We start from the raw sequence: 20,549 nt of genomic DNA on the forward strand, positions 1-20,549 counted from the left end.
GTTCCTGGCAAGTTTCTCAATAATAATAGCACAAGGGTCACACTTCTTAGATCAAACATGCACCTGAGACAGGAGTTTTAAAATGGTGAATCATCTCAGCAACTTATTCTTCCTCTCACATTTTCAAATGAGGACATAAGACAATTTAAAAATTCACTGGGGATCTGTGAATATCTTCTTCTTGGACTGTAGGGTTAAAAAGTCCAAGAGTTGATGACTCTTCCCAATCATATCTATCACTGTGCAGTTGTCAAAAACCAATGGTGGGGGCTGGGGATTTAACTCAGCGGCATAAGTGCCCGCCTTGCAAGCAGGCAGTCGTGAGTTCGATCCCCGGTACCGGTAAAAATGAAAAAGACAAAACAAAACAAAACCAATGGTACATATTCAGACTTTGTTGCATAGGAGGATATCAAGACATGACTGATCACGCACACCACACCACACTTAATTGCATGCTTTCATGAAATACGTTAGAATCTACTATAAATATTCCAAATTTGATTTTGAGTTCAGCTTTTCCACTCAGCTTCAAGGACCTAAGTACTTTTACAGGTTTGAAGGGAAGGTAAGAAAGGATTTAGGCCCTCGTAGGTGAGCTATGAGTTAAGGAGGTGCTGCAAACTGACCAGCCAACCATGGTGGGTAAGATCATAGTGGCAGGAAGTACTTCGAGACAAAGTGTTGGACAGGAGGTGGTTGAAGGTTAGCCAGCAGCTCACTCCACCAGACTGACAGTTCTCACCCAGTGGGGCACACTGGCAGAGACTGCCTCTTGGGCCTTGCTTTCCCTCACTGCCAGCTCCTGCAGAACCCAGCGTGGAAAAAGTGTTCAAAAGGGCCTCGAGGCCCTTCTCTGTGCTTCATCCCATACCCTTTGCCCCAGTGGCTGAACAATAAGTGGGTCACCAGTTGGGTACAGACAATAAGGAGCACCATCTGCCGGGTGGCTGTCATTTACAGTATTAGTCCTGTGAGAGCCAGGAGCCCCTCAGGGTATCCCGGACAGTTGTGCTGAGCAGCAGCCCTGATGCTTGGAGGCATGTGAACTTCTGTGGCCTGGAAGGTTCTAACTTCAGCCTCTGGGCTTTGGCTAAGCCATTGTCCAGTCCCTCAGAACCTGGGATGTCCTTACCCTTCCCCGGTGGGGAAAGTCTGTGAATGGAGGGTAGTTGGTGTGACCCAACCTTCTGAGTCCATGCTCACCCCGGCCTCTTGCGTCCAGCCTCGTAGAGACATGAGAGCCGCTGTGGGCCAGCTGCAGAGTGGATTCCCCTCTTGCTCTCTTCTGGTTGTCTCCCTTAAAAGGAAACACAGAGTTTCTACCGGCCTCTAAACCTGAACTGCACTGATTTTTACAGTACCCTTTCCCACACTCCCCTGTGCAGGTGGAGCCTGTAGCTGGGGTGCTCTGGACAAGGCCCTGATGGGAAACAGGAACTGAAGTCCTTTAATCTGAATTGGCATAACTAGAACAGGTGACCTGCCAATGCCAGCTTCTCTGAGCTGGGTGTTAAGCTTTGCCCATTCAGGGTGCTCAGAAGCTTCTGTATTGGCAGAAAGGGACAGCTGAGTTCAACGCAAAAGGCTTCTTTACATAATTTGCAGTGTTGCAGTTGAATCTTCCTAGGGTTTTGACCTAACATCATCTTTCATGCTAAGAATATTAGGTCATTCTGTGTACCTATCGATGGATTTGGGCTATGACTAATTGTTTTGTTTTGTTTTTTAATGTTACTCTTTGGTGTGTTTTTTTCCAATGTTTCATACTTTTGGATTTTTAAAAAAATTTTTCTTTTGGAGACAGGGTCTCACTATGCAGTCTGCTGGCCTTGGGCTCACTTTGTAGTCAAGGCTGTCTCAATCTTGCAATAATCCTCCTGCCTCAGCCTCCTGAGTGCTGGGACTACAGGCATGCCCCACCCCACCTTGCTCCTTGCTCTTGTTTTTAGCTTTTTTTCATAATCTAATAACTTTGTAGTCTCCAACCCCAGGCAAATATGCTTATTAGCTCAGTTTTGTCAAGTTTCCTTTGTTGAAAAAACATCATGGAAATGTATTTAAATCAAGTATAGGGAGAATATTGGAAGTAAAAACTATAGTTTGATCTATTAGTTTTCTTGCTTTTGAGACACAATACCCAATATTCACAACTTTATGTAAAGTTCATAACTTAAAGAAGAGATATAGCCGGGCATGGTGGTGCGCGCCTGTAGTCCCAGCTACTCGGGAGGCTGAGGTGGGAGGATCGCTTGAGTCCAGGAGTTCTGGGCTGCGGTGCACTATGCCGATCGGGTGTCCACACTAAGTTCGGCATCAATATGGTGACCTCCCGGGAGCGGGGGACCACCAGGTTGCCTAAAGAGGGGTGAACCGGCCCAGGTCGGAAACGGAGTGGGTCAAAACTCCGGTGCTGATCAGTAGTGGGATCGCGTCTGTGAATAGCCACTGCACTCCAGCCTGGGCAATATAGTGAGACCCTGTCTCTAAAAAAAAAAAAAAAGAGATATAATTTGGCTTTGGGCTGCAGGAGATTGGATGGCTTCAAGGCAGAAACAACATGGTTGAAGGAGGTGGCCAAGCAATTCCATAACTATAGAGGAAGCAGAACAGGGGAACAGTGCCAGAGAGGAAGGGGTGAGGAATCATATATAGAACCCAAGGCCATGCCTTCATGACCCACTTAGACATGCCCAGAAGTCTGCTTTAGTAATCTCCTGGGTATTCCTTAATCCAGTCAAGGTGACACATTACTATCAAAGGTCACGCTCTACTCTTCCCATATCCATAAAACTTCTGAAATGTGCCCTAGTGGGTTAAATTGGTTGCACAAATAATGTACAACATAAGATTTCTGTCTCAGTAGAAGTTAAAATGAGGTCATAAATTGCTAACATCTACAAGGAGTTTGTAATTCTTTTGAGTTAGGGTCTTAATACATAGCACAGACTAGCCTCAGATTTATCATCCTCAGCTTCCTGTGTGCTGTGATTACAGATGTGCACCACTACACATGGATTATCCCAGGATTTATAATTTTCCAAGTATTGTTATGATTGCACTGCAGGTATCAACACCCATTATCCTCAGTGAAGTTGTTACTCAGTGAAGTAGGTTCTACTACTTTCATTTTATAGACCAGCTGTATCACCATGAGATTAATGAGTTTTCTCAACCTCTCATAGAGCCATGGTCCGGCACTGGAACTATTGTTCTGAACTCTTAGAGGAACTGGGCAGATGTCAGGAGGCCTAGATTTCAGGCTCATCTCCACTATTTATTAGCTATGTAATGTTTACAAGATACAGCGCCTTAAAAGAGTATAATTGAGTCTCAAGTTTCATCATCAGAAAAATGACAGTTATATCTATACCAGCACTGCTAGCCTCTTTCAGTTCTTGTGCACATCAAATACAGCAGTTTTTAAAAAATGGGATCACTTTCAAAGCTATAAAACACTGTTTGAAATAGCTATTATATTTGAATTGTCTTATGGGCTAGGCTATGAAAATAGGCCAACTAGGAAATAGCCTAAACTATGATCCAGATTATATTATATTTCTGAAATAGAATTACCTTTAAATATAAATCATAATTAAATTTAACTATTTTTTGGCCAGATGGATAACTAATTCATTTAGTTCTGATAATGAATCTCAGTTGGAGAATAGCTCTGATCCTTTTGAAGCCAGTTATGCAGATAAATTACCTTTGAAATACCTCAGAGTATAAAAATAAAGTATCTCAATTGTTTATAAAAGCAACATAGATGAGGACCTTTGGTACGGAGCTCAGGTCCTGGTTGAGCCCTGCCCAGCGACCCTAAGTAGCAGGGGAGTCTCCTGCTCTGAGTGGTGTGAGCTGAAGGTTGGCATAGTGAACTCTACCTAGTTGTGTAGTCTTGGTACCTCGCTTGGAACCTGGTAGGTCTCCACTTAGCATCCCTAAACAGCCAGGGAGCTTGGTGTGCTGTGTGGTATGAGCTAAAGGCCTGCACAGAATACTCTATCTAGCCATTCAGCCTTGGTATACCACTCAGAATACCTAGTAGGATCTTGTCCATCAACCTTAAGTAGCCAGAGAGCTTTGATGTACCATGTGGGGTGTGTTGAAGGTCTGTCCAGCATACTCCCCCATTTGGGGAGCCTTTGAGTACCACTAGGGACATGGTAAGTCCTGCCTAACAATCCCCACTCAACTGGGGAAACTCCCTGCAGTACAGACAGTCATCCTCAACCCAGGAAAAAACTGAGACTTTGCATTCGGCAGCCCCAGGGAAACACAAGAAAAGGACAAACAAAAGAACAAACTGCAATCTCAAACCTCCATCCCACACTAAACAAACCTAGGAAACATGGACATAGAAGAAAGTGAAAGCCATGTACCTAAAACTTCTGAAATGAAGTAAAGAAACAGCTCCATGAAGCTGTAAAGGGACTTAGATCAGAAATAATCTCCCAGGTAAAAGAAGAAATGATAAATGCAATGAAAGAAATGCTGAGCACATCTAGAGAAGACATAGTTAAAAGAAAAAAGGAGCACTGCAAAAAAATGGGAACCTTGAATAAACAATATAAGAAAGAATAAGAATGCATGAAACAGATTCAATAGATATCCAGGGAATAAAAAATTTCATCAAAAACTGACAAAACCGCATCAATGAATGTGAAGACAGACTTTCAGACATCAAAGACAAGATTGCAGCTAGTGAAAAGAAAAAAATCCTTAAAAAATTACAAGGCATCAGGAAATAACAATTCCACAGTTGCAAGATGATGCAAAGAAAAACAACAGAAGATTGATGGGTGCAAATGAAAAAGAAGGTGACAACACAAATGATATAAAGAGACTATTTATAGGGGCTGGGGATTTAGCTCAGCGGCATAAGTGCCTGCCTTGCAAGCAGGCAGTCATGAGTTCAAGCCCTGATACTGATAAAAAAAAAAAAAAAAAAGAGAGAGACTATTTATAGAAGTAATAGCCAAAAATTCCCAGACATGGGAAGGGAAACTGACATGCAGATAAGTGAAGTGTATAGAACTCTGATTAACCATAACCAAAATAAATCTACACCCAGACATATAATAATCAATATCCCAGCAATTCAACATAAGAACAGAATATTAAAAGCTGTTAGAGAAAAGCAACAAATCATCTATAAAGGAATGCCCATCAGAATCACAGCAGACTTTACAATACAGTCATGACCAGAACATGGAGTAAAATATTTTGTCTTAAAGGAAAATTATTTCCAACCCAGACTGATGTACCCTGCAAAACTGTCCTTCAAAACTGACGGAGAAAAAGATACTTTCATGACAAAGAAGAGCTGAAGAACTTCATGCCCACAAAACCAACCCTGCAAAGAATACTGAAAGATATTCTAGATATAAAAATAACTATGACTTGAAGAACACCAATAAGAAAAAAAAAAAAAACCACCAAGCAAGGCAAACAGTTAAACAGAGAGAAAAGGTAAACAACCAACAGCAGAAAAATAACATAACAAAAATATGCCACTATAGATGAATCATAACCATTTATGTAAATGGCCTCAATTCACCAAATAAAAGAAACAGACTGACACAATGGATCAAGAAACAACATCCAAACATATCCTGTACACAGGAAACTCATCTAACCCAAAAGGGAAATTCATAGACTGAAAGTCAAAGGATGGAAAACAATACTTCATGCAACAGAACTCCCCCCCTCCAAAAGCAATTCTGTTTGCAGCCAATGTAAACTTCAAACTAACAATGATCAAAAGAGATAAAGAAGGTCACTACAGGGGCTGGGGATTTAGCTCAGCGGCATAAGCACCTGCCTTGTAAAGCAGGCAGTCGTGAGTTCGATCCCAGGTACTGATAAAAAGGAAAAAGACAAAAAAAAAAAAAAAAAAAGAAGGTCACTACATATTGGTTAGGGTAAAACTTCAAGAGGAAGAGATGACAAACTTAAATATACATGCACCAAATATGGAAGCACCTACCTATATAAAATAAATAATGGAAATGAAAAATCAAACAACACAGTGGAGGACCTTAACACCCCATTGACACAAAAAGACAGATCAGAGTTCGATTGGTAGCAGCAGTGAGAGTGGAGAGCAGACCACAGAGAGCCCTGAGCAGCCCCACTGCCACGCTGGCCTAGTTACCATCACATCCCTGAAGGAGGCAGCTGCCACAACCAGCCCCAGTCACCATCCATAAGCTGCAACCATAAGCACCAACCATAAGCAGCGAGGCCGAGACCCAGAAACCGCCACACCTGCACGGCCCCCGCCCTCAGCGCTGCTGACACCAAGCCCTGCGGCCAGGGTGGCCTCAGATCAGCGCCACCTGCCGGCGGGGACAAAAAGGTCATCACAACGAAGGTTTTGGGAACAGTAAAATGGTTCAGTGTACGGTACGGATGTGGTTTCATCAACAGGAATGACACCAAGGAGATGTATTTGTATACCAGACTGCCATAAAGAAGAAAAACCCCAGGAAGTGCCTTCCCAGTGTAGGAGATGGAGACACTGTGGAGTCTGATGTTGTTGAAGGAGAAAAGGGTGCAGAGGCAGCAAATGTTACAGGCCCCGCTGGAGTTCCAGTTCAAGACAGTACTATGCAGCAGACCGGAACCATTACAGATGCTCTCCACGTGGTACGGGTCCTCCACGCAATTACCAGCAGAATTACCAGATTGTTGAGAGTGGGGCAAAGAATGAGGGATCAAAGAACACTCCCAAAGGCCAGTCCCAGCAATGCGGCCCTACGCAGGCAAAGGTTCCCATCTTACTACATGCGGAGACCCTATGGGCGTGCACCACAGTATTCCAACCCTCCTGTGCAAGGAGAGTGATGGTGGGTGCTGACAACCAGGGTGCAGGAGAACAAGGGAGACAAGTGAGACAAAATATGTATCGAGGCTATACACCACGATTCCGCAGGGGCCCTCCTTGCCAAAGACAACCTAGAGAGGACGGCAATGAAGAAGACAAGGAAAATCAAGGAGATGAGACCCAAGGTCAGCAGCCACCTCAGCGTGGGCACCGTTGAACTTCAATTACCGAGGCAGATGCCCAGAAAACGCTAAACCACAAGATGGCAGAGACAAAAGCAGTTGATCCACTAGCTGAGAATTCGTCTGCTCCGGAGGCTGAGCAGGGCGGGGCTGGGTAAATGCCAGCTTAATATCTCTACCATCATCCGGTTAATCATCCAGCAAGAAGAAACAAATAGGAAAGTCCAGCAATAAGAAATGAACAAAAGATTAGAACTGAAGACCTTAAGTGCTTGCTCTTTACCTGTTGACCACATAACTAGAACTATCTGCATTATCTATGCAGTATGAGGTTTTTTTTTACTATTTTTACCTAAAGATGTCTTTTTTTGGTAATGACAAATGTGTTTTTTTAAAAAGCCTGATTTTTCTCAATACACTTTTAAAGGTTTTTAAATTGTTTCATATCTGGTCAAGTTGAGATTTTTAAGAACTTCATTTTTAATTTATAATAAAAGTTTACAACTTGATTTTTTCAAAAAAAGTCAACAAACTGCAAGCAACTGTTAATAAAGGTCTTAAGTAATAAATAAAGTATAAAAAAGACATCAATTAGACAGAAAATCAGTTAAGAAATAACAGAACTGGCTGGGGACTTAGCTCAGCGGCATAAGTGCCTGCCTTGCAAGCAGGCAGTCGTGAGTTCGATCCTCGGTACCGATAAAAAGAAAAAAGATAAAAAAAAAAAAAAAAAAAAAGAAATAACAGAACTGAATCAAAATTGTAACAAATGGACTTAGTAGATGTGTACAGAATGTTCCCCCCAACATCATCAGGATGTACATTATTCTCAGCTTTACATGAGACAGTCTCTGAAACAGACTATATATTACTAGCCCATAGAACATGCTTAAGTAAATGTAAAGGAATAGAAATTATCCCATGCATAATATCTGATTATAGTGCCATGAAATTGGAAATTAATGACAAAAGAAGCTGCAAAAACTACATAGACAAGTGGAAATTAAATAATATACTCCTGAACAATCAGTGGGTCACAGAGGAAATTAAAGAAGAAATTAATATCTACAAATAAACAAAAATACAACTTACTAGAACCTGTGGGATGCAATGAAAGCAGTTCTCAGAGGAAAATTTTTTGCAGTGAATTCCTACATCAGGAAAACAGAACAAACACAAATAAACAACTTGTGCTACACCTGAAACATCTAGAGAAAAAAAGAGCAAGTCAAGCCCAAAGACAAAAGAAGGGAGGAAAATTATAAAGATCAGTGCAGACATTAATGCAATAGAGACTAAGAAAACAATACAAAGAATTAATAAATCAAAAAGTTGGTTCTTTAAAAGAATAGATAAAAGTTGTAAGCCCCTTGCCAACCTTATTTAAAAAAAGGAAAGAAAAACTCAAATTAATGCAATAAGGAATTAAAAGGGTGAAATCACTACAGACCTTGTGGAAATACAAAAGATCATCAATACCTCTTATGGAAACCTCTAGTCTCACAGGTTTGATAACACAGAAGAAATGGACAGATTCCTAGAAATATATGAATTACCAAAGCTGTGTCAAGATGATGTAAAATTGCTGAATAACCCAATTTCAGTTAACTTAATTGGAAATGTAATTAGAACCTTACCAACAAAGAAAAGCCCAGGTCTTTTTTTTTTTTAAAGGAAAAAGAGAAAAACACAAAACAAAACAAAGCGGTGTAAGGGTACACGTAATACAGAACTACAAAAAAAAAAAACAGTAAGAAATCACCTGTTAATAGATTACATATTATCATCTTAGAAATAGTTGCTCTAATCACCGTATCAAAGAATATAAAGTGGACATTCAAACAGAGAGACTGCAAACAGCTGTGTTCAATGATCCAAAAACATTAATATAGTCAGCTTTTTAACACCCCTAAACACACTTGCTGTTATATCTGTTAGAGCTCTTTTTTTTTCCCCCTCTCTTTTTTACAACAAAATTTACACATTTTGGATTTTATTACTCCTTAGTTCTTATTACTTTTTTGGGGGGGAGAGAATAAAGTCAAATATGACAAAACAAAGCTGTCAGTCAAAACCAAGGATAGACATATCACATGATGTAAAACAGAGTACAAGGTTATTAACAATGGTTATCAACGATGTCTCTTGTTTCCTTAAAAAGAATTGTCTATCTCATTAGATATTATAAAGTTGGACAAAACAGTAGAGAACAAGACCAATAAAACTTAGGCATTGTAAACATTACAGGACTTCCAAAGGAGACAATAGTCAAACCAGAATGGGCATCTTAGTGAATCTTACTGCCTTCAAAGTAGTTGCCTATACCCTCAAACTTGATACTATCATACAGAATGGAACAGAGTCTAATCAGTCAAAACAAGATTGTGGGAGTATTACAGGACTTCAAAACAAGTTAATAGGAAATCAAAAAGAGTTACTATTATATATCCTGCTATTTTTTAAAATTTTTCCCCTTAATTAAAACAAACATAAGAAATAACTAAATAATTTTTTTAATGAATAAGGGAGAGATTGAGATAAAACAGGACATAACAATATAACAATACAGGTCAAAGCGTGACTGTTTCAACAATCTAGTGAAAAGCCCAGGTCTTGATGGGTTCACTGTAGAATTCTACAAGAAGCTCAAGGATGACTTAATGCCAACACTCCCCAAACTCTTCAATGAAATTGAAATGGAAGCAATTCTCCCTAGCTCATCCTGAAAGCAAGTATTACCCTAATACCAAAACCAGAAAAAAACCCAACCAAAAAAGAGAACTAGGCCTATCTTCCTAATGAATATCTATGCAAAAATCCTCAATAAAATACTAGCAAACAGAATTCAGCAAGTCAAGAAGAATATACACCTCAACCAAGTAGGATTTATCCCAGGAATGCAGAGATGGTTCAACATACACAAATCAATCAGTGTAATACACCATATCAATAGAGCCAAAGATAAGAATCAGGATCATTTCAATAGATGCAGAAAAAGCTTTTGGTAAACTCCAATACTCATTAATGATCATATCCCTATGGAAAATCAGAATAGATGGGCTTTACCTCAATCTGATAAAAGCCATCTATGACAAATCAACAGTCAGCATCATATTAAGTGGTCAAAAACTGAAAGCTTTCACTCTAAAAAAAAAAGGAACAAGACAAGTATGTCCATTATGACCACTCCTATTCAATATAGTGCTGGAAACATGAGCCAGAGCAATTAGACAAAAGAGAGAAATAAAAGGAATAAGGGGACAGGAAAGGAGAAACTTAAATTATCATTATTTTCAGATGACATGATACTGTACATAAAAGACCCCAAATCTCCATTGAAAGACTTCTAGAAGTAATAACCGAGTTCAGTAATGTAGCTGGATACTAAGTCAACACTAAAAAATCAATAGCATTCCTGTACACAAGCAACAAACTCACTGAGAGAGAAATAAGTTAACCACGTCTTTACAATAGCATCCAAAAAAATGAAATACTTAGGAATAATCTAAGAAAGTAAAAGATCTGTCTATTCAGTGAAAGTTACAATATTCTAAAAAAAGAAATCAAAGAGGATCTCAGAAAATGCAAAGATACTCCTTGTTCATGGATAGGAAGAACAAACATTGTGAGAATGGCCATTTTCCCAAAACTTTTATATAGATTTAATGCAATTCCAATCAAAATATCATTAGCATACCTCACAGATCTAGAGAAATCATGCCTAAAATTCATGTGGAACCCGAAGAGAACTAAAATAGTAAAGGCAATTCTGGGCAACAAAGGCAAGACAGGAGACATGACAATCCCTGACTTGAAGTTATACCACAAAGCTACTGTGATAAAATCAGCATGGTACTGGAATAAAAACAGACTTGAAGATCAATGGAATAGATTAGAAGATACAACCACAACTACACACTATGTTCACTGAAGAAAGCCACTATGTTCACTGAAGAAAGATATTCAAACATAGGCTAAACACGTTCACTGGAAGAAAGATAGTATTATAATAGGTGGTGCTGGAAAAACTGGCTTTCCATATGCTGAAAGCGAAAACTAGCCCCATGTCTATCACCATGCACTAAACTAAAGTCAAAATGGATCAACGATCTAAATATTAAAACAGAAACACTAAATCTGCTGGAAGACAAAGTAGGTAAAAATCTTGAAGACATAAGGGTAGGCAGGAAATTCATGAACAAAAATCAAACTGCATGGGAAATACTTCCCAGAATCAGCAACTGGGATCTCATCTTATTAAAGTTTTTGCGCATCAAAAGAAATCTCCAACACAGTAAAAAGAAAATCCATGAATGGGGGGGGGGACCACTAGTCTACTGTCCCTCAGACAAGGACTTCTATCTAGAACATACAAAGAATTAAAAAGAAATCAGGCCCCTGAAATTCAAAGACTCAATCCAGAAATGGGCATCTGACATGAATACACAATTCTCAGATGAAGAAATACAAATGGCAAATTAGCTGAGGATTTAGCTCAGTGACATAAGTGCCTGCTTTGCAAGTGTGCAATTGTGAGTTCAATCCCCAGTACAAAAAAAAAAAAGGAAGTAAATACATGAAAAAATGTTTAGCATCATAGGTCATTAGAGAAATGCGAATTAAAACAACACTAAGATTTGGTCTCACTCCAGAAACAAAGGCCAGGATCAAGAAAACCACCAATAACAAATGCTGGAGAGGCTGTGGGGGAAAAAGGAACTCTCCTGCACTGTTGGTGGGAATGTAGACTGGTGCAACCACTGTGGAAATCAGTCTGGAGGTTCCTCAAAAAGCTAGTATTGGGCCGGGCATGGTGGCATACTCCTGTAATCCCAGCACTTGGGAGACTGAAGCAGGAGGATCATTGTAAGTTTGAGACCGGTCTAGGCTACAATGTGACCCAACTTCAGCCTAAACTGCATAAGGAGACCCGGTCTCAAAACAAAGCAAAACAAAACAAAACAAAACAAAACAAAACAAAACAAAACAAAGCTGGGATTGAAAGTCCCATTTGACCCAACTATTCGGCTTCTGAGCATATTTCTAGAAAAACTGAAAATATGTATAACTGTGATATACGTACACCTATACATAGGTATACATATAACTGTGATATATGTATACTTATGATTATAGCAGCACAATTTGTAATAGCTAAATCTTGGAAACAACCCAAATGCCCATCAGCTGAAGAATAGATAAAAAAAAATGTGATATTTTTATACAATGGAGTACTTACCAGGTATAAAGAAGGATCACATTGAGGCTTTTATAGGTAAATGGATGTGACTTGAGACCATACTTGTAAGTGAAATAAATCAAACTCACATGTGTAAATATCGTATAGTCTCCTTAGTGTAAAAAACTGAAAAGTAAATAAGATACAAAATCTTTAATAAATATTGTGAACGAGTAAGAAACTGCTCAAAGGGGAAAAAAACTCAGGGAAAAGGAGAAAAGGGAAAAGAACAAAGATATAAATTTGTATGTATACACTTAAGATAGCTAAGATGATTGTACTACGAATTCTACTACTTTTTGGGACAAAACAGTTAACATTCATAGGATTAGATCAATTTTGTAGGGGCTGGGGTTTTAGGTCAGCAGCATAAGCACCTGCCTTACAAGCATGTGGTCATGAGTTTGATCCCCGATTAAAAAAAAAATTGTGTATCTGTATCTGGTAATCTGAGTAACTCTTTTGAAGATAACTATGCAAAACCACAGCCTTTATTTTGTTCCTCCCACCTTGTTTTGAAAGTCTGTATTGTTACTGTTTTGGGCTCTTTGTTATTGTTATTAATTTGTCTCTTTTGTTTCTTGTTTTTCTTTTGTTTTGTTTTGTTTTTTCCCCCTTCCAATAAAGAATGGATAGATGTACATGTATAGGCTTATTCATGCCCAGAATTTCTTTTTTTTTTTTTTTTTTGTCTTTTTCTGTTTTTTATCAGTACCAGGGATTGAACTCATGACCGCCTGCTTGCAAGGCAGGTGTTTATGCAGCTGAGCTAAATCCCAGCCCCAATGCCCAGAATTTCTAAAGAGTTTACAAGAATTGATTTTATTACATGTGATGGTACCAACAGCTACGTAGAAGAAAACAAGACATTATGGTAGCTATTGTTGATTTTCTAATTGTCTGGTTTTGGAGGCCCATAATGCTTTCATTCTTTTATTTTGATTGGTTTTATACTATTTTGTTTGAATTTATAGTGTATAAAGGTATGGTCAACTATTTTCGAGAAAACAAGGGATTTATGCTAGCCACTGTTGATGTCCTATTGTCTTGTTTTGATATATATACAATGACCCTCATCATCAGGAATATGTGCTTGTACATGGTATAATTTGTTCTTTTTCCCCATTCCCTTCCCTTCCTAATCCTTTTCCTCCCTTTTTATAAAGTTTGTTCCCATTTTTTTCTTTCTATTTCTTTTTTTCTTGTCCCTTGCCCTTGATCCTTTACTTATTTGAACATTTTCTTCCCACTTCCTAAATCTATTACATATTTTGGTTCTTATTTATACTTTCAATTTCTCAGCCCAGAGAAATAATGTGCTATTTAGACAAATGTGTCCAATTTATTGCACTTAACAGTATAATCTCAAGGTACATCCATTTACCTAGAAATAGCTCAAGCTTACCCTTTTTATGGTACAGTATTACTCCACTGTATAAAAAAAATTTATCCTCTTTATCCATTCACTGGTTAATGGGCCTTTTGGCTGTTTGAAAGATTTATCTATTACAAATTGTGCTGCTATAAACATGGGTGTGCATATACTGCCGTGGTATAATGCTTTTTTTTTGTTTGTTTGTTTCAGAAAGGTACCAAGAGGAGAATATCTGGATCAAGTGAAGCCTCCAGCCCTAATTTTTAAAGAAATCTCCACACTGACTTCTACCATGGTTGCACCAGTCTACACTCTCATCAACAGTGGAGTGAGAAGGGTCCCTTTTCCTCCACAGTCATGCCAGCATTTGTTATTGGTTGATTTATTAATGATAGCCATTCTTTCTGGAGTGACCCAGAATCCCATTATTGTTTATTTGCAGTTCTCAAATGACCAGTGATGTTAAACATATTTTAATTTTTGTTTGCCATTTGTACTTCATCCAAGAAGTGCCTATACATTTCAGATGCCCATGATTGAACCGGGTCTTTAAATTTGGGGTTTCAGATTTTTTTAGTGTTTTTTTATATATTCCAGATACTGATATGTAAATATTGAAGCATCTCTGCATCCCTAGGATTAATTCTACTTGGACATGGTGTTTAGTCTTCTTTATGATTTGCTGCATTCTGTTTGCCAGTATCTTATTGAGAATTTTGTGTCTATGTTCATTAGGAAGATAGGTATGTAGTTCTCTTTATTGGTTGGACCCTTCTCTGGTTTTGGTTATCAGGGCAATGGTTATCAGTGTAATGCTTTCAGGAATGAATATGGGAGTATTCTCTCCCTTTTAACTTCATTAAAGAGTTTGAGAAATAGTGGCATTAGTTCTTCTCTACATATTTTGCAGAATTCAAAATTCTGCTTTTCTTTGTTGGTAGGTTTTAAATTATGTTTTTAATTTCATTGACTGATTGGCGTGTTTAGAATTCTTACACCTTCTTGATTTAGCTTTGATAATTCATATGTATCTAGGAATCTGTCCTTTTCTTCTATGTTTTCCACCTTATTAGAATATAGGTTCTTGAAGTAGGTGTTGGTGATCTTCTGGATTTCTCCAGGATCTGTTGTGATTTCACATTTTTCATTCCTAATTGCATGGATTCAAGTGTTTTCTTTCCTTTTTTTGATAAAGTAGGGTCAGGGTTTGTCAATTTTATTGAATTTGAAGAACCAACTCTTCAATTCATTGATTCTTTTCATTGTTTTCTTAGTTTCCATTACATTGATTTCTGCACTAATTCTTATAATTACCTTCTTATGAGTTTTGGGCTTGACTTGTTTTGTTTTTCCCTAGAGGCTTGAGGTTCAACATTAGACCGCTTACTTGAGCTTGCTTTGTTTTTCTGATATGGGAATTCATTGCTATAAATTTCCCTCATAGGACTGCTTTCATTGTGTTCCATAAGTTTCAGTGTGTTGTATTGGCATTATTAATTGTAGGAAGTTTAAGTTCTCCTTTAATTTCATCTGTGATCCACTGGTTATTCAGGAGGCTGTTATTTAATTTTCTTTTTTTTTAAATTTTATTTAAGGAGAAAAAGGAAAAAAAAGCAGAAAAAGGGTACAAGTTATACAGAATTTCAGAAAAAAAATAAACAGTAGGAAATCACTAATTAATGGATTACATGTTGTCATCTTAGAAATATTTGTTAAAGTTACAAAATTAAAGCTTATATAGTGGACATTCAAATAGTGAGACCAAACAGTTCTGTTCAATGATCCAACAAAACTCAGTAATATCGTCTATCTTATACATTTAAATATACATGCAGTTATATCGTTTAGAGCACTTTCTTTTCCTCTCTTTTGTACAATGACTATTACACATTTTGGGTTTTATTGCTCCCACAGTTCTTATTACTTTTTTTGGAGGAGAGTAAAACCAAATGTGACATAACAGAACAGAGTCAGTCAAATCAAAAGGGTGGACATAATAGATAATGTAAAAACATAATACAAGGTGATCAACAATGGTTACCATAATGCCTCCTGCTATCTCTAATAGAGTTGCCTATATCATCAGTTATAATAAAATTGAACAAAACAGTAAAGAACGAAATCAACAAAACCAAAACGTTGGAGACATTACAGGTCTTCAAAAGTAGATAAAAGTCAACGAGAATGGGCGTCATAATGAATCTCACTATCTTCACAGCTGTTGCCTAAACTTTCGAACCTGGTACTATCAAGCAAAACAGAATAGAGGAACATCAGTCAAAACAAGATGGTGAGAGCAATACAGGGCTTCAAATCAAGTTAATAGAATATCAAAGTGGGTTACTATAATATATCCTACTATTTTTTTATTTATTTTTCCCTTAATTAAAAGAATAAAAATAAAAAAATAATAAAATGGAAATTGATATAAAAGAGGGCATAACAACAAAACAGCACAGATCAAAACATAACCATTTAAGCAAAATAGTATTTCACCACAAGATAATCTCGACATAAAAGTAGTTACCATATTGTCTCTTTCCTTGAATATTTGAGTATAACTTCGTATACTGTAGCATCAAATATATCAAAACAATGTAAAACCATTCAAGAGAATGACAGTATTACAGGGTATTTAGAACCAACTAACAGAAAATGAACAATGGTTTCTGTATAATCTCCTTGTCTATAAAAGTTTTTGTTTATACTATCACATCCAATAAGATACATGTTAAGACCAATGGAGACAGAAGAACAAAAGCTTGATGAGACTTCAAAACAAGATGATACCAAATCAGCATTACCTATTATGATGTCGTTTTCTCCAAAATAGCTGTTCCTATCATCCAATCTTCTCTGCCTCATTTCTGTTGAGCTCTTTTTCTGTCATTAGTTGTCAGTTTGTCTTCTTCATTTTGTTTTCTGCTTCATTGTGGCCTCTCTGCCACTGTTTCTGGATTCTTCGTATTTTTCTTTTTTAGAATATCCTGCAGTATTCTCTGTAGAGTTGAATTAGTGGTTGCATATTCCCCTAGTCCCTCTTTATCCTGGAAGCACCTTGTTTTTCCATCAATTTCCGGGGATAGTTGTGCAGGATATATCAATCTTGGCTGGAGGTTATTATCTTTCAAAGCTTGAATTATTTCCCCCCCATGCTCTTTGTGATTTGATGGTTTGTGCCAAGAAGTCTGCTGTAATTCTGATGGGTGTTCCCTTGTAAGTGATCTGTTCTTGTCTCTGACAGCTTTTAATATTCTGTTCTTATATTGGAATTCTGGAATTTTAATTATTATATGCCTGGGTGTTTCTCTGTTAGGGTTGTAGGTAGCTGGGGTCCTGTATGCCTCATACATCTGAGTATCTTTACCTTTTGCTAAATTAGGAAAATTCTCCTGGATTATTTCTGCAAGTAGCCTTTGTAATTCATTTGTTTGTGTCCCTACTTCTTCTTTTATGTTCTTAATTCTTAAGTTATAGATCCTCCTATCATCTTCTAGTCTTTGTATTATTGCTGTTTCTTTGTTATTTTTAAGAAGTTTTTCATTTCATTCTCCCATATTACAAATCTGGCCTCCAGTTCAGATAATCTATCCTTAGTTTCTTTCAAGCTGTTATGCCAGCTTTCCATAGAGTTTTTAGTTTCCTGGTAATCTCTTTGAACCTGCTTCACGTATTCTATGCTTTCTCTATTTTCTCCATCAAACAATTCTCCCCTCTTGTTCTGTTCTTCCATTCCACCATCTGTTTTTTTCTTGGGTGGTGCTTAGCATTTCTCTAACTATTCTGCTTATGTCTAGCTTCAGGTCATTAATAACTTCATTCCTGAACTCATCTATGAGGCTCTGGAGATAGCGCTTTATATCTATTGGTGCTGTGTCTGCTATTGCCTGTTTCTCAGGGTTGGGGGCCGAGCAGCCTTTCTTGTTGCTCCCTCTTCCAATATTCTTTGTTTCTTATATATGCAAGTATATATAGGAGGCCCAGCTTCCTTCCCTGTTGGCCACAGTCTGATTGAATTGCTGGCCAGGTGTTCCCGCCCACCTCAGCGCACCAGGGAGTTACAAACTGGGCCCGCCCCTCCAGGTCACCTTCAGGTGCTGGGACCTGGGTTGTGCTAGCCTACTGGGTCTCAGCCAGCAGTGTCACATAAGCTAGGCACTGCTCACCATTCCCGCTTGTGGGGGGGATATGTGACTGAAGTCACTACAGCGCCCTGTTTCGGCACGTCTGCCTAGTCCCAGAATGTCCTCTGTTGGAGCCTCTAGACCATGGAAGAGTCCCTGTTTCCCTCACTCACCACAGGTCGATGCACGGCTCCCCGCCCATCCCACTCTCAACTCCACTCACCGATTTCTGTTCTCAGAGCTTTCATGCGTCTCTCTCTCACTGCCGAGCTGATTCAGACGCAGCTGCGGCGGCAGGAAACCCAAATCTCGGCTTCCAATGGCACAGGCTCCAGCTTCCATGCTGAGGCTTTATCTGTTCCTGTTATAGCACCAGGATTGCATTCCCAGGTGGTTTCTCTCAGTCCAGCTCGTTCTTGGGTCAGCAGGGCATATCTCCTCTTGCTTAGGATTCCTCACTCCGCACCATTCCTGGATTCTAAGCTGGTCTTTCATAGAGCCTCCATAGCTGCTGCTATCTGTCCGCCATGTTCTCCCTGTTATTTAATTTTCACATGTCTATAAAGTTTCTGTGGCTTCCTTTGCTATTGTCTTAGTCAGATGTTCATGATCCTCCCAGTACAGGAAAAGGAGCTACTGCAAAGCCATTTCTTACCCACCTCCTTATCTTCCCTGGTGGTCATCATGAGACAATTCCTCATGGCCTGCTGGGTTCTGGTAAGGCAAAGGGGTTTCTACCTTGAAACTCCCTTGTCCTGCACATTTTAGGGTACAACTGTACGCTATAGAAATGTCTAGTGTGAAGTGCTTAAACGGCTTAAGAGGAAATTGGCTCCCCATCAGCCGTGTTGCTGTGTCACTTGGCCTTTCCTGTACTGATACTGTATGCTGGGATAAGGGACACAGGGAGCCAGTAGCTCTCCTAGTGCTGCTTTTGTTGTGTCAATGTTAATCACCCTGAACCTAAAAAGGGATTGTTTCCTTACCAGAGAAATTTCTCAACCCTGCTTGACTGCATAGTGGCAAATTCTCTGCACACTCCCACATTCACTTGTGTGAGGCCACACATAGCTGCCTGTGTCTGTGGACGTGGCTGCTGAAAACTCTCAATGTTCACCCACAGGGAAAAGGAAGGTTTCACCTTCTGTCTCAGTTATTTAGGTGCTAGGATTTTATACCCTAGAAAATTGTTTGAAAGGTGCCATCTAGTGTGAGCACTGGAAAATTACACCATAGTGGATGCATCAGTCCTGTAGTTACTGTTTATGTTTCCATCATGGACACCAGATTTGAAATTTCTAATTATTAAATTATCAAACAAAGCCGGGCGTGGTGGCTCACACCTGTAATCCCAGCACTCGGGAGGCTGAGGCAGGAGGATCGTTCGAGATCAGCCTGGGCTACAAAGTGAGCTCAAGGCCAGCCTGAACTGCATAGCGAGACCCTGTCTCAAAAAGACCAAAAAAAAAAAAAAAAAAAAATTATCAAACAAAAGTCACAAATTTGACTCCAGACTGCCTCAGCCTGCCAAGTATCTGGGATTACAGGTTTATGCTTTTGTATCTGGCCATCAAACATATTTTAAGGAACTCAAGAGAAAAAGAATAATCTATTCACTTTGGATTTTTCTGCTTTATGTTATTCTTCCTTTACTATATACATTTCTATTTTCCTTCTAACATAACTTAAGTCTAGGCAGAGGGTGTAGCTCAGTGGTAGAATTCTTGCCTACTTCATGCAAGTTCCCGGGTTTAATTCCCAATGCTAGTATGCGCATTTAAAAAAAACCATAAACCAAATACAGTAAATTCTCTTAACTCCTCTTAAGTCTGAGCTTCCTTTAGTAGTTTATTCAGAGCAAGTTTGTTTGCCACAAATCATTAAATTCCTTTTATCTGAGTGTGTCTATTTAGTGTTTACTCATGAAAGATATTTTCACTTAATTTGAGGTGACAGTCCTATTTTTTCAGCATGTAAAAAATGTTGTTGCATTTCCTCCTATCTCCACAGTCATCAAATTGTTACTCGCCTATAACCAATGTGGTGTGGTGTGGCTGTTTTTTCTCCCAGAGCGTGAAAGCAGTCCCGCAACAAATTACGCAGCTGAGTTTCCTACATCTGAGGAAATCGCAAGAGTCAGCACATCTGAGTGCAAAGGATCAGCTCAGCCCTGGGGACAACCTTCATGATCATGGCATCTCCCCTGCCAGGTAAGCACTGTGAGACTTTTCAAGTCTGCGTTTTCAGAATTGTAAAGCATCGCAATTTGGATTCATTTGCCTTTTTCCTATTTAGCATCTGCTGGCTTCCTAAATGTATAGGTTATTGTATTTTGCAAATTTTGACAATGATTAGTATTTCTTTTTGTCTATTTCTTTGGTATGCGTTCTTTCTTCTTTCCTTATAAGACTCCAATGACAAGAATGTCAGCCTTTAGTATTGCTCACAGATCTCAGAGACTCTATTCATCTTCGGGGGAGGGAATCATCTCTTGTCCTTCAGTTTGGAATTTCTACTGATCTATCAAGTTCACTGATCCTTTCTCATGTCATTTAGATTCTGCCATAAGTTGTTTTAGTCATTGTGTTTTTGGTTATAAAACTTTTATACCTTCTATATCTTTACTAAGACTTTCTACTTTTCCATTTATTTAAGGTGTGTTTGGGCCCAAAGCTTTCCTCAGCCCTTTTGATTTTTGTATTTTGAGACAGGTTCTCCCTAAATTCCTGAACTGCCTTGGCTGGGCTCGAACTTGTGATCCTTTTGCCTACCTTCCAGAGTGGCAGGATTACAGTCC

General features: G+C 38.8%; 2 pseudogenes; one reads left to right on the forward strand and one right to left on the reverse strand.

Annotated features, from left to right (window-relative positions):
* Positions 1-638: 638 nt before the first annotated feature.
* On the forward strand, positions 639-7,187 carry LOC134470285 (Y-box-binding protein 1-like; annotated as a pseudogene).
* Positions 7,188-19,819: 12,632 nt separating this feature from the next.
* On the reverse strand, positions 19,820-19,970 carry LOC111757533 (U1 spliceosomal RNA; annotated as a pseudogene).
* Between the last annotated feature and the right edge of the window lie 579 nt (positions 19,971-20,549).

This window comes from Cavia porcellus, unplaced genomic scaffold (genome assembly GCF_034190915.1).
Source record: "Cavia porcellus strain 051 isolate PalLab524CR breed Dunkin Hartley unplaced genomic scaffold, mCavPor4.1 scaffold_1, whole genome shotgun sequence".
Classification (NCBI taxonomy): Eukaryota; Metazoa; Chordata; class Mammalia; order Rodentia; family Caviidae; genus Cavia; species Cavia porcellus.